We start from the raw sequence: 12944 nt of genomic DNA on the forward strand, positions 1-12944 counted from the left end.
AATGGAGGGAACCTGTAAATAACTGGGTCCATATAGAGAAGATGAAAGGCAATAGGAGGGGAAGAGGGTGAGGCATTTGTAGCTCATCTCCTTAGACTCCTTCATGTCTTAGTTGAAGGAACTGAGGTCCAGAGAATGGATTGTTGCCCCTCAAAAATTCATTGTAACAGTGGAAAGCTTTGTTCTGGGATCTCCAGTGTCTTCTGACCATGCCCCTTTGCCCCGTTCTGAGGTGCCTTTTTCTCATCCCTCCATAAAAAAGAGTCAGAATTTGAACCCAGATCTACTGACTGCAAGTCCCATACCATTGCCAGATTGTTCACCCTAGAACTGGTCTTTTCTCATAGGAGCTAGGTCTGAGACAGACATATTGATAGGTAGCCACTAGAATTGAAAGTTCCTATCAGCCAAGGTTCTATCCTGTTTGGAGATCATGCAGCATGATGGTTCTGGCCTTGGAGTCAAGCAGACCAGGTTCGAGTTCTGCAAGTCACTTAACCTCTCAGCTTCAGTTTCCTCATCTTTAAAATGGGGATAGTAATAGCACTTACCTCCAGGGTTGTAGTGAGAATCAAATTAGAATAAATAAATATAAACACACATACAGACATATGTAAAGTAATTGTATACTGGTATATAGAAATATACATACACACATATACATACACACATAAAGTGATTGCATGCTCTAAAGTTATACATCATATATGTAGGCATACACACGCACACATATAAACATGTGTGTGCATACACATGTGCATATATACACATATACATATACGTATGACTCACTGCATCCTGGGCCACCTCCAGTTGTCCTGATCTGTGTCTGGCCACTGGATCCAGATGGCTCTGGAGGAGACAGTGAGGCTGATGACTTTGCACAGCCCTCACTTACTTATATCTAATTCACTTGCAAGTCATGGCATCATCTTCCTGATGTCATGGTCCTCTTCAAGAATGAAGGACAAACCATGATATACATACACACACACAAACACATATATCGTTATTATTATTAATGAGTCCCTTGTATTAACTAGGTGGTCCAGCCTCCTCATTGTCCCAATAACATGCCATGTTCCTTCTCACTTGTACTGTCCCTTTAGCTGGAATCCTTCTCTCAACTTAGGAAAATCTTGTCCATCCTTCAAGGCCCAGCATGTAGTACTACCTCTTCTGTGAAGTGTTTCTGACTATAGCAGCCCATATTTATCTTCCCCATCTGATATTATACTGAAAGTCAATACCACTCAGCTAGCAGGGCTTCTGATGGTTTTGTTTAAACATATTTTGCCTTCCTAGTTAGAATATTAGCTCCATGAGGGCAAGAACTCTCCCATAACCAAAAACCAGACTGATCAAAATCTGGAAATTCACTAAGACTTGTTCATTGACCACAAGATGATGTTGAAAATGCCCTTCTTTCTAGGTGAGCTGCCACCCATCCCATGAATAAAAACAGTTGGAGGGTGGGCTTCCTGCTCTGTGCTTGTTTGTTCCTGTGCTGATGCTTGGTGATGCCAGCTGGTCCCCCTCCCCTCTTTCTCTCTGTGTCAGTCTCCCCATCTGTTCAGTGGCGATTAGGCCTGCTGGGTGTAGTGACTGGTTGGGCCCCTGCTGGAGCACTCAACACATGCAGATTGGCTGGTCTTTGGAAGCCTCCCAATCCTCCAGGTTAAGCAGTGGGACCAGCCAGATGGCAAAGGGAAAAGGTCGCACTGACCCAGGGGCCTGCCTGCAGGTAGCTGCACTGAAGGGTGACTTGACCATCTCTAAACTGACTCCATCTGGGGCACCGTGATCTTTCACCATGGGAGAGATCTGGGTTAGACTAAGACCAGAGGAGCAGAAAAAGAAACTCAGCAAGCTTCTGAAAATAATAACCATTATATTTCAGTAGCACTTTCAGAAGGGCTTTCACATCTATTGTCCTCACAATAACCCTGTGAGTGTATTTCCATCTACTCTACCCCCTAGAAACAAAGGACCTGAGTTCAAATTCCACCTTGGACAATTACTACCTGTATGACCTTAGGCAAGTCTACTTGGGCTTCTATTTCCTTATTTGTAAAATGGAGGGATTGAATTACATAACCTCTAAGGTCCCTTTAGCTCTACAGCTGTGATCCACCATTTTACAGATGAGAAAACCGAGGCCCAGGAGGTTCAGTCATTCACTTGCCTCAGTTAGTAGAAGATCCAAGCCTAAAACCCAGGTCTCTTGACCCTCAGCCCCAGGACTTTTATGTTAGATGGCGCTCTTCTTTGTCTCTCTGGTCTTAGAGTTCCTGTTCTTGGGGAAAGGGTCCGTTAACTTTGAGTTTTATAGTAATAGTAATAAAAATAGCTAGCCTTTGTATAGGGCTTTAAAGTTTCTAAAACTTTATCTCATTTGATCCTCACAACAACCCTGGGAGGTAGGTGTCATTATGATCCCCATTTTACAGATAAGGAAGCTGAGGCAGACAGTGGTTAGGTGACTTGCCCAGAGTCTCACAGCTGGTAAGTATCTGCGGCTGCTTTTGAACTTGGTTCTATCTTCTGTGCTACATAGCTGTCTCAGTGTAACATAAACCACAGCCGTTTCCTGTGGCATAAATTCCCCCTTCCCTGTCTGTTCAGATGCCAGAAGACAAATCCTGGGGCGAAGCTGATGGCAGCAGCAGCTGCATGGGCTTGAAAGTTTTTCCTTGGAAGTTCTGGTCTCTATAGTAACTACCCATGACCCTTCATTAAGGGTGTCTTGGAGACCCTGTAAGGAAGTCCTGAGAGACAACTCAGACCCAACCCTCCCACTCCCTCCCTGCCCCAGGGCCCCGGAGACCTGACTGCCACATTTTCTCCTCCATCTGCTGTGGGCAGGGCGGAGGGTGCCAACATGGGAAGTGCTTCACATTGGCCCTTCTTCTCCATCCCTTAGCTGCTCGAATGGCTTCATGGGTAACTGACTCCCTTTTGGAAACTCGGCTTTCCTCTTTAGAGGGAATTTTTCTTCCTCTTTGGTTTTTCCAAGTTAAGTTTATGTTCTCATCATTTCTGATGATTAAATACGATGCTTTTGGTGGGGGTCACTGTTTGGTTGTATGTAATATATTAGGATGTGTGTACATGGAGGGGAGAAGTGTAGTATGGGTAAAGACTGGAGCAGTAATCGGTATTTCATATCGGTTTGTCTTTAGCCTCCCTCTACAAAATTCTGGGTTGTTTATGGCAGAAAGAGCACATTGAATTTGGAATCAAAAGACTTTGGGTTCAGATCTTGGTTCTTTTTTTTTTTGTGTGTGTGTGAGGCAATCGGGGTTAAGTGACTTGCCCAAGGTCACACAGCTAGTATGTGTCAAGTGTGTGGTCTGAGGCTGGATTTGAACTCAGGTCCTCCTGATTCCAGGGCCGGTGCTCTATCCACTGCACCACCTAGCTGCCCCCAGATCTTGGTTCTATTACTTACCATTTACCTATGTGATCTAGGGAAATAGTAGTTAGGAACTTGGACTTGGATGCAGGAATACTTGGGTTCATATTCCACTTTAGACCCTTACTAGCTGTGTGACCCTAGGCAAGTCATTTAATCTCTAAATGCCTCGGTTCTCTGGTCTGTAAAATGAGGAGACTGACTTTAATGGACTCTAAGGTCACTTCCAGCTCTACATTGATGAAACTGTGCAATCCTTTGGGCTTCCTTTTCTTTATCTATAAAATGAATGTATTAGATTGATGATTCTGAAAATAGGGCTCCTTGTTACTCTGAATTCCTGTGAGGTCCCTGGAATTTGTGTTCGGGGTCTCTAGATCTGTACCCATTCCCCGTGAGGCGTTGTGCTGTATTGAAAATGATGCTGGATATAGAGTCAGAGACCTGGGCTAAAATACCAGCTGTGCTGTGGACCTGGGGCAAATCACTTAATCTTTTGAGGCCTCGATTTCCTTGTCTGAGGGAGCTGAATGAGATGATCTCTGAGCTCTCTTCCAACCCTAAATCTAGGATCTCATGGTCCCTCATCTGTGTGGCTTCCAGCCTCTCCTCCAGTGTCTTGTGTCATCATGTCCCTCCTTGCACCCAAAACAAAGCCTTTCCTCAGGCCCGCTGGTGCCCAAAGCCATTCTAGAAATGAGTGGGGATAATCTGTAAATGTTTGTACTATAAAAATAAAATATATCAATGGAACATAATTTTTTAAAATTAATTTATTTTGATTTATCAACAATCACTTCCATATTCTTTTGAGTTTAAAATTTTTCTCCCCCTTCCTCCCCATCACCCTCCCCAAGACTGCCGCACAATCTGATATAGGCTATACATATACATTCCTATTAAACATATTTTCATATTAGTGATGTTATAAGTAAGAATTAGAACCAATAGGAGGAACCATCAGAAAGAGGAAACAAAACTCAACAGAAGAAAAAAAAATAGCAAATAGTATGCTTTGATCTGCATTCAAATTCCATAGTTCTTTCTTTGGATGTGGATAGCATTTTCCATCACGAGGCCTTTGGAGATGTCTTAGACCCTGGCATTGCTGAGAAGGGCTAAGTCTATCAATATTATTCATCATACAACGTGGCTGTTATTGTGTACAACGTTCTCCTGGTTCTGCTCACTTCACTCAGCATCAGACCATACAAGTCTTTCCAGGTTTTTCTAAAGTCTGCCTGTTCATCATTTCTTATAGCACAATAGTATTCCATTCCATTCATATACCACAATTTGTTCAGCCATTCCCCAACTGATGGGCATCCTCTCAATTTCTAATTCTTTGCCACCACAAAAAGAGCTGCTATAAATATTTTTGTACATGTGGGTCCTTTTCCCATTTGTATGATCTCTTTGGGATATAGCCCTAGAAGTACTATTGCTGAGTCAAAGCGTATGCACATTTTTATAGCTCTTTGGGCCTAAGAACATAATTTTTTTAAGAGATACTCTTGGGGCAGCTAGATGGTGAAGTGGATAGAGCACCAGCCCTGGAGTCAGGAGGACCTGAGTTCAAATGAGGCCTCAGACACTTACTAGCTGTGTGACGCTTGGCAAGTCACTTAACCTTCATTGCCACCCAAAAAAAAAAAAAAAGATACTCTTCAGGTTGCTTCTTCTTTTTCCACAAATGCCTGAGTCCATTCATTCTCTTCAGTTCTGGAGTCAACCATTTAAAACCTATGTACCCCTAACCCGCCCAGCTTTAGCCCCCTCCCAAAGGTGATGCTGTGTTTAGGAAATCAGTGAGCTGACAAAGAAAGAGTGCTAGGACAGATAATGTTAACTAGGCTGGCTTTTCTTTTTTTAGTTAATTTTCCCCCCAATTAATAAGCATTTTTTTTCTCCTCCCACTTCTCCCTCTCCCCCACTGAGAAAGAATAAAAGATAAATAAAATCTTTATAGCAAATATGCACAGTCAAGCAAAATAAATTCTCAGATTGTCCACGTCTAAAACGTATGTCTCATTCTGCATCAAGTCCATCACTTATGTGTCCAGTGATAGATGGGTAGTGTCCTCTGGAATCATGGGTGGTCATTGCAATGATCAGAGTTCTTAAATCCTTCAAAGCTTTTCATTTTTCCAATATTACTGTTATTGTAGAAATTGTTCTGATTCTGCTTACTTTACTCTGCATCAGGAGATACAAGTTTTCCCAGATTTCTCCCTTTTGTCATTTTTTGCCTTAATGTATAGCCAGTTCAGAGCTTTGGGTTAAAACAAGGTGTGTCTCTCCTCCAACTCCACCCACCCTTCCACTCCTCCCCATACCAAAGTCCCCAAACCAGAGCTTCCTTTCCAGAGAAGATTGCTATCTCTTCTGTTGTTTCTTCCACCCACCCCCTATTGCCAGAGGAATTCTGCAGTACCTTAGGGACAGAGAAGGTCTCTGAGCCCTGTAGCTCAGGATGCGCACCAGATCAGAGGCAATCTGTTTGTTTTCTATTTTCTAAAATATTTATGGAGGAAGATGTGATTTTGATTCTGTTTACAGAGCACTTCCTTGAGGGAAAGAAAGGCTCTGAGAAAGCTTTGGCTTCCTGTGCCTGGGATCCAGGCAGAGGGAGAAGACACTTTAGTTTCAGGGCAGGATGGAGCCTTGGCTTACACTGGACGAGAGAGGTTTGCTATGGATAAATTGTGCCATTGTCATCACCCCCAAGAGTCCCACTGAAAAAGAGGTGCCTAGGGAAGGCTTTGAGAATATATTAACCATCTTATTTGCCCTCATTTCATAACCATTGTAATTCTTACTATTCTATTGGAAAGTAATATGGTGGAAAGAACCCTGGATCCAAAAATAAAGAGTTATGGCTGAGTGACCTTGGGCCTCAACTTCTTTCTCTGTAAAATGGGGATGAAAATCTCTGTCCTGGCATAAGGTTCTTGTGAAGATACTCTGGAAAGTATATAGTCATGTAGAAGCTTAAAGTGTTAGCATTACTACTACTTCTAACATTTCACACTCAAAGGTTTCACCTCAATCCTTGTCCAGTGCTGTATCATTGGTAGCTGAGTTGTGTGAGTGGGAGGGTTGTGTAACCTAATCAGCAGGTAATTTAATTTAATTCAGCAAATATTTACTGTTTAATGTAATAACAATAATGTAACACCTCAAGGTTTACAAAGAATATGCATAATCTCATTTGATCCTTGCTACAATCCTGTGAAGCAGGTGCTATGATTATCCCCCTTTTACAGAGGGGGAAACTGAGGCTCAGAAGGGTTGAGCCTTGCCCAAGGGTCACACAGCTGGTAAATGGCTGAGGCCAGCTCTTTCTGATGCCAAATCCAGTACTCTATCCCCTATGCCACACTAAGTCCCTGCTTTTGTTAATAATAATCACAAAATCATAGAATTTTATATCTGGAAAGAACTTTAACATTATCTAGTTAGTACAATCCCTTCATTTTACAAATGTGGAATTAAAACTAGGGAGGTGAAGGGATTTGTCATACAAGCAGGAAGGAGAAGAGCCCCTACAGATACACCTTTATTAACTTTTCTTTTATGTTTCAATTTTTTGTATATCTTTGGCTTTTGTGTCACCCTTACTTACAAATATACTCTTCTACCTCCTTTATCAATTTCTTGAAACAAAGATTTTTTTAAGTAAAAAAAAAAAAGCAGACTAGTGAATATCAACCTGGTTTGATAGAGTATGACACGTTCTACACTCATAATCTGCGTTCCTCCTTCTCCCTAAACACACATACCTTCCACAAAGAAAGGGGGGGAGCATTTTCTCTCCCCTTTTTTTTCTTTTGGAGTTAAGTGACTTGCCCTGGATCACACAGTTAGTAAGTGTCTGAGGCCAGATTTGAACTCAGGTCTTCCTGACTCCAGGGCTGGTACGCTATCCACTACACCACCTAGCTGCCCCTCAGAGCTTTTCTTATCACTTCTTTGAGAATCAGACTTGGCCATTATGTATGTGAGAGTAGGGACCTGAACTCAGGTCTTCTGATTTCAAATTCAGAGCTTTTACTATCACATCATTCATCAGTAGCTATGATGTTAAATAGAATATCATCAAATACGTAGTAGAGGGGAGACAAAAATACATAAGAGATATAAGGATGGAGAGAGTGTATTTCCATCTCTGGGGATCAGGGACAGGGGATGGGGTGGGAAGGGTGGAAGGGGTGGCATCCTGAAGGATTTGGCACCCAAATGAAAATATTTTGAACAATTGGGGAAACTGGAAAGTGAAGAGAGATGGTCTTACGAATCTTGACTTCTCCACTTAAAGTCCTCTGCTAGCTAAATCCTGCATTTCTCGGAGGTTAGAGGCCAAAGTTCCCTCTCTGCTGCCCCATCTGGAAAACACACCTTAGCTGAAGCCCACTGTCCTATTTTCCTGGGAACATCGGTCGTACTTCCTAACAGGAAGATGACATGATTGTCCAGTTTACATCTAAGGCAGTCACAATAGCTCTCGAGGAAGGGCAGCGTTTCCCTTACTGATGCTGGCACAAGAACGTCATCCTCAGATCTGCTGGTCTGACAGCCAGGTATCAGCTCCTGTGGACATACTCCCTTTTTGTCTGTTGACTTCAGTGAGGTGTTTCTTGGATTCAGGGATCCAGAGGGTTGGGCCTAAGTCAGTTTGCAGCAGAGCACAGTGGAACAGAGGGCTAGGGTTGGAGATAGGAAGACTTGGATTTAAATCCCACTTCTGATACTTACTAGCCATGTGACCTTGGGCACATCACTTAACTTCTGTCTCAGTTTCCTCATCTGTCAAATGAATGGAGTGAGTGAACCAGGTGGCCTCTAAGGTTTCTTTAAGTTTCCTTATAGCTCTATGATTTTTCTGCATTCTTTGAATTGTTGTCCTTAATATAGTGACATATTTAGTTCAACTATGGAACTCTCACTTCTGTCCCTGCGTCTATGGATGATTTATCCTAGTCATCAAATTCCTCTTTGTCATTTTCCTTTGTTGTGACCTCAATATTAGAAGAAACATGGGGTAGTGGCTTTAGAGCCACCTTTGGAGTCTAGAAGAGCTGGGTTCAAATCCTGCCTTTGACATTTGAGTTGCTCTGTGACCATGGGCATGGACAAATCCCTTGACTTCTCAATGCACTAGATACCTCTTTGACTTATAGACAAGTTGCTGATATGTATCAATGCAAGGAGTTTCCCCTCTAGGAAGTTCCTGACACTGATGATAAATCTATATTCTCTCCTGTATTCTTCCTTGTTGCCTTGCCCCTCCAAATAGTCAGTGTCCCAAAAGTCTTAGGGCAGTTTAAGCTTTAATCGCAGTGACAGAACATTGTTAATATAATGACAGAAAATTGTTAATACCAAATGTTACTTGCCACTCCCTTAAATGATCCTTCTAATGTCAGAATTTCAGTAATATCCTTACATTCATACTCTTAAAATACTTACTCTTGATTAGGTTGAGCCTAATCAACCCTAGCTCTCTGTTCCACACACTATGTTCCCCAATCCACAAATTTTACCTTGTAAAGGAAACTAGCTTAAGCTAGATCTCAGCTTCTAATGTCCTCGCCCCCTTCCATTGGAATTCATGGCATGAAGGGCAAAACAACCAGAATGGAGTGGTTTTCCTTTCCCGGATTGCCAAGGGCCACTGGGGCTTCTTGACCAGGCCTTGTTACCTCATACTGCCTCCACCCCTCTCCTCCTAAAGGTTTAAGAACCTTTTGCCTGGGTCTTGGAGTTGGACAATCCATTGTGCTCTGTACTCAGGGGACATCCCCCAGGGTGGCAGGTTTGCTACCCTGTTATTTCGATTAAAGATGCTTTATTCCTCCACTCATGGCTTTGATTTATTTTAGGACTTGACGGCAGCACTAAGATTTTAGGGACAGACACCCTGTAAGTTTAGGCTATTGTTACTATACTGGGTGATGTTTTCTAGTTCTCTTCCAGGACTGTGTTGAGAAAAGCGCTTTTAAAATCTTTTAACAGTAAAGAAATATAAAGGGTTATTTATTATTATTACAAAGTGCCTGGAGCTCCTTTGAGAAGTGTCAGTCAGGTCTCCACAGGATACCTATTGTCTTAGAAATATACTTTTTCCTCAACAGAAAATTTCCCAACTGCCACATTTTCTCGTAGAGGCCTTGAGCCAACTAGGACTTTGGGAGGCTTAAGATCACGAGAGTTCCTCCTGCCTTTTTTTTTTTTTTCCTAGATACCTCTAAATGGGGCCATGTTCTTTTGGAAGTAGAGCCAGGTTTGGAATCCTCTGCTTCCTCCACCCTCACCCTCCCTAAGGATTGCTCCTCCTAACCCACCCCTTAGACCTAACTTTGTGTCTAACCTCATTAGTATTTTGAGCAAAAGCATATTTATCTGTTCCCTGCAGGGAACTGATGCTCTATTCATTTCAAACTGAGCAGAACCAAAGAGACGTTAAGAGGAGCAGCCTGCTTGGGTCAAGGAGAAATGGCAAAAAAAAAACTCGCTATGCGGATGGCTAGTCAGCAGCCCCTTGCCAGCTGGGCAGAGTGGAGGACTACGTGGGGTCCACATCGTTGTTATTCACAATTAATCCAGTTTGCTCCACTTCCAGAGCTGCTGATCTGGAACAAGGGAATAATCTCTTCCTTAAAAGCAGTGAGGTGTGGTGAAAAGGGAGCTAGCTTTGAAGTCAGGGATCCTGAGTTTGAATTCCGACTCCAACACCTAATAACTGTGTGAGCCCCACTTTTCTCATCCTTAAAATAGGGATAATGATATTTGTACTACTTATGTTGTGGATTGTTAGGAGGAAATAATTTTGTAAATCTAAAGTATTAAGTGCATTTGAGTTGTTTTTACCTATTTTTTTAAAAAAATATATTTTCCCTCTGGGGCCAGGCAAAGTGAATGATCAGGAAAATGTCCCTAAAACATGAAAAATTCGAGAGGCATGCTGGAGAGAATAGAGGAAAAAACAGAGAAAATACCAGATAATTTACAAATCCATGTGAGTTATCTTACCTAGCATGGTCCAGGCACCAAAGAGAACAAGGTAGCTAACATATTTACATAAATGTTGGGACCTTTCTAGTAGGGAAGGAGAAATGTATGTAAATATCTACATCTTGCCAGTAACTCAGTACCTTTCACTCATATTTGAGCTTCCTGCTCCCCTTTGCTGAGGGAAAAAATGACTTACCCAGCGTTACATAGCAATCAGTGGCAAAGTGGCTAGACTCAAAAATCCCATAATACCTTTTTATTTTTTTTTCCTGGAAAAGACTTTAAGTCATCTAGTCCAATCCCCTAGTTTTACTGATGAGGAAAAGGAGTTTCTAAGTGGGGAAGTAACCAACCCAGCATGAACTGCAACTCCCACCCAACTTTCCTGCTTCCTAAGTTCTCCTTTCACTGTAAATTTATTTGCATATTTATATAACAAGGGTGACGGGATTGAGTAGATACTGATGCCTCCCTCATGTGCTCTGGCTTCTTAATAAAAGGCACAACAAGAGGCTCTGGGTTGGCCCCTCAGAGCCTGTGTCAGGGGGGTGTGGCTTGTGCCAAAGATGATTGATCGGTGATTGCATCAGGAAGAGCTACCCTAGCAGGCTTAAAAGGAGAGGCCCAAATCTCTGCCTCTCTGTTCTCTTCTTTCAAACACATAGCCCATGTCTCTGGTAGATCTCCCTCTTCTTTTAAGGCAGGATGAGATGATAGGGAAGGGCGGATCTCTCTGCTTTCTTTTTTCTTTTCTAGAATTCTTGATTCCCAGTTCAAATGTCGCTGTTTCTAGGACCTCTGGGTAAAAGTCTGTTCAGTTGCCATAGATACTTCAGGCATCTTTAATCCATCAGGCAAAGCTCATTGACTGGCAAGTCCGGGGGCAAAGGGTCACATTCACAAAAGGAGCTGAGGTTGGGTAAAGAGGCAGCCTCTTTGCCCTCGCTGTCATGAAGCATGTCTGGACCCACAGCTAAGGCCTCAGCCTGGAGCAATGGACAGAGAATTGAACTCGGTTTTGGGAGACTGACATTTGAGTTATTATCATCCAAGCACCCTTCCTTCCAGCTTCATAATTCTAAAGCCCTGCATGAATTCATTTTCGTAGGAGCTACTGGGGAGTGAATGAGGAAGTGAAGAGGATTAACTCTAGTTTTGCTTTCAATGGTTTTCATTCCTTCCTCTATTTCTGAATTAAGTATTAATCACTTAGTTGGCCTTGCTTTCTTCTCCTTCCTCTCTTGTCTTCCCTAAGGAAATATGAGAGCTGAGTCGAAGACTGAAATTAACCCGGCAACTTGGGTCAACCAATTTCATTTCTCTAAGCTCTAGTTTCCTAATCTATAAATTGAAGATAATAATAATAGTTGGGGGAGGGGGAGATGGAGACAGTGGGAGGGACATTATGACCTCTGCAGACTCTCGAAAGTCACAGAACCTTTTCTGTGCCTCAGTTTCCTTACTTCCTTATTGGAGGGATTCCAGCTCTAGCTGGAAGCAGCTTTTGGGGTCATCTAACCCAACTCCTTTATGGACAGATGAGCAAGCTGAGGTCCAGAGTAATTTAGTGACTTGCTTCAGGTCAGCCAGGTGGTAAGGGGCAGGATCAGAATTTGTACCTGGGCTATCTGTTTCCAAATTTAGTTTCTCTTTATTTTGAGTAGTTGTGAAGAACAGAAATGACAATGTCAACTAAAAGTGTAAAATATTATTCTTCACCTCCTCCCATCCCCACCCCCAACTTACCTCCAAAGTGGCAGATTTATTGATTAGAGGCAGGGGGAAGAGGTTTGTGTAGTCAGGATTCGGAAGAACTTTTAACGTCCTCCCTCTCCCCTCCCCCCCTCCAAACTCCCACCACCTTTCCCCCTGGCTCTCAAGGAGAACAGAACAACTAGGGAATGAATGCTTTCAGGATTTTTTTTTTCCTGCATGGATGAATTGCCTTCTCAGCTAATTCCTAAGCTTTACACCTCATTGCAGAATGTAGTAGCATTCATTGCCTAGCCTTAAAAAGACCCTGAACTTGGAGTCAAAAGACCTGAGTTTAATCTGCCATTTGTGACCTTGAGCAGGTCACAACCTCTCTGGGCCTCAGTTTACTCATCTGTAAAGTAAGGAAGTTGGAGGAGATGACCTTTAATGTCCTTTACAGCTCTAGTTTATGATCCTTATTCATCAGACTTCACTCATTTCAACTTCTGGCTGTTTCTAGAAATCAAATCGACCTTCATAAGAGGAAGATGAAGTGTAAGTCTTGAGGAACTACCAAAGCCTGTGCTGGACAGCAATTGCCAAGGAGATTTCAGAGCAGTCTAAGCAATGACGACATCATTGGAATTTGTACAAAGTGAGGCCTAGAGAAGCTAGCCTCTTTAGGGGTGTAGATGGGCAATTCCAGCTGTATTTGTTCAACAGTGCCCTGGCTTTGCAGTCATGACTGGTACAGAAAATGCCAGGCTGTGATCTCTGTCACTGAAGTTTGATTTGTTTTGTTTTGTTTTATAATGTTTAT

At 42.5% G+C, this 12944-nt stretch overlaps 1 protein-coding gene across 5 annotated transcripts in view; it reads left to right on the forward strand.

The window, feature by feature from the left end:
- The window catches only part of CORO2B (coronin 2B), a 235057-nt gene that overhangs the window by 24128 nt on the left and 197985 nt on the right, over positions 1-12944 (forward strand). The gene's annotated exons all lie outside the window — the stretch shown is intronic.

The sequence above is a fragment of the Vombatus ursinus genome, unplaced genomic scaffold (genome assembly GCF_900497805.2).
Source record: "Vombatus ursinus unplaced genomic scaffold, bare-nosed wombat genome assembly UNPS02009205.1, whole genome shotgun sequence".
NCBI lineage: Eukaryota > Metazoa > Chordata > Mammalia > Diprotodontia > Vombatidae > Vombatus > Vombatus ursinus.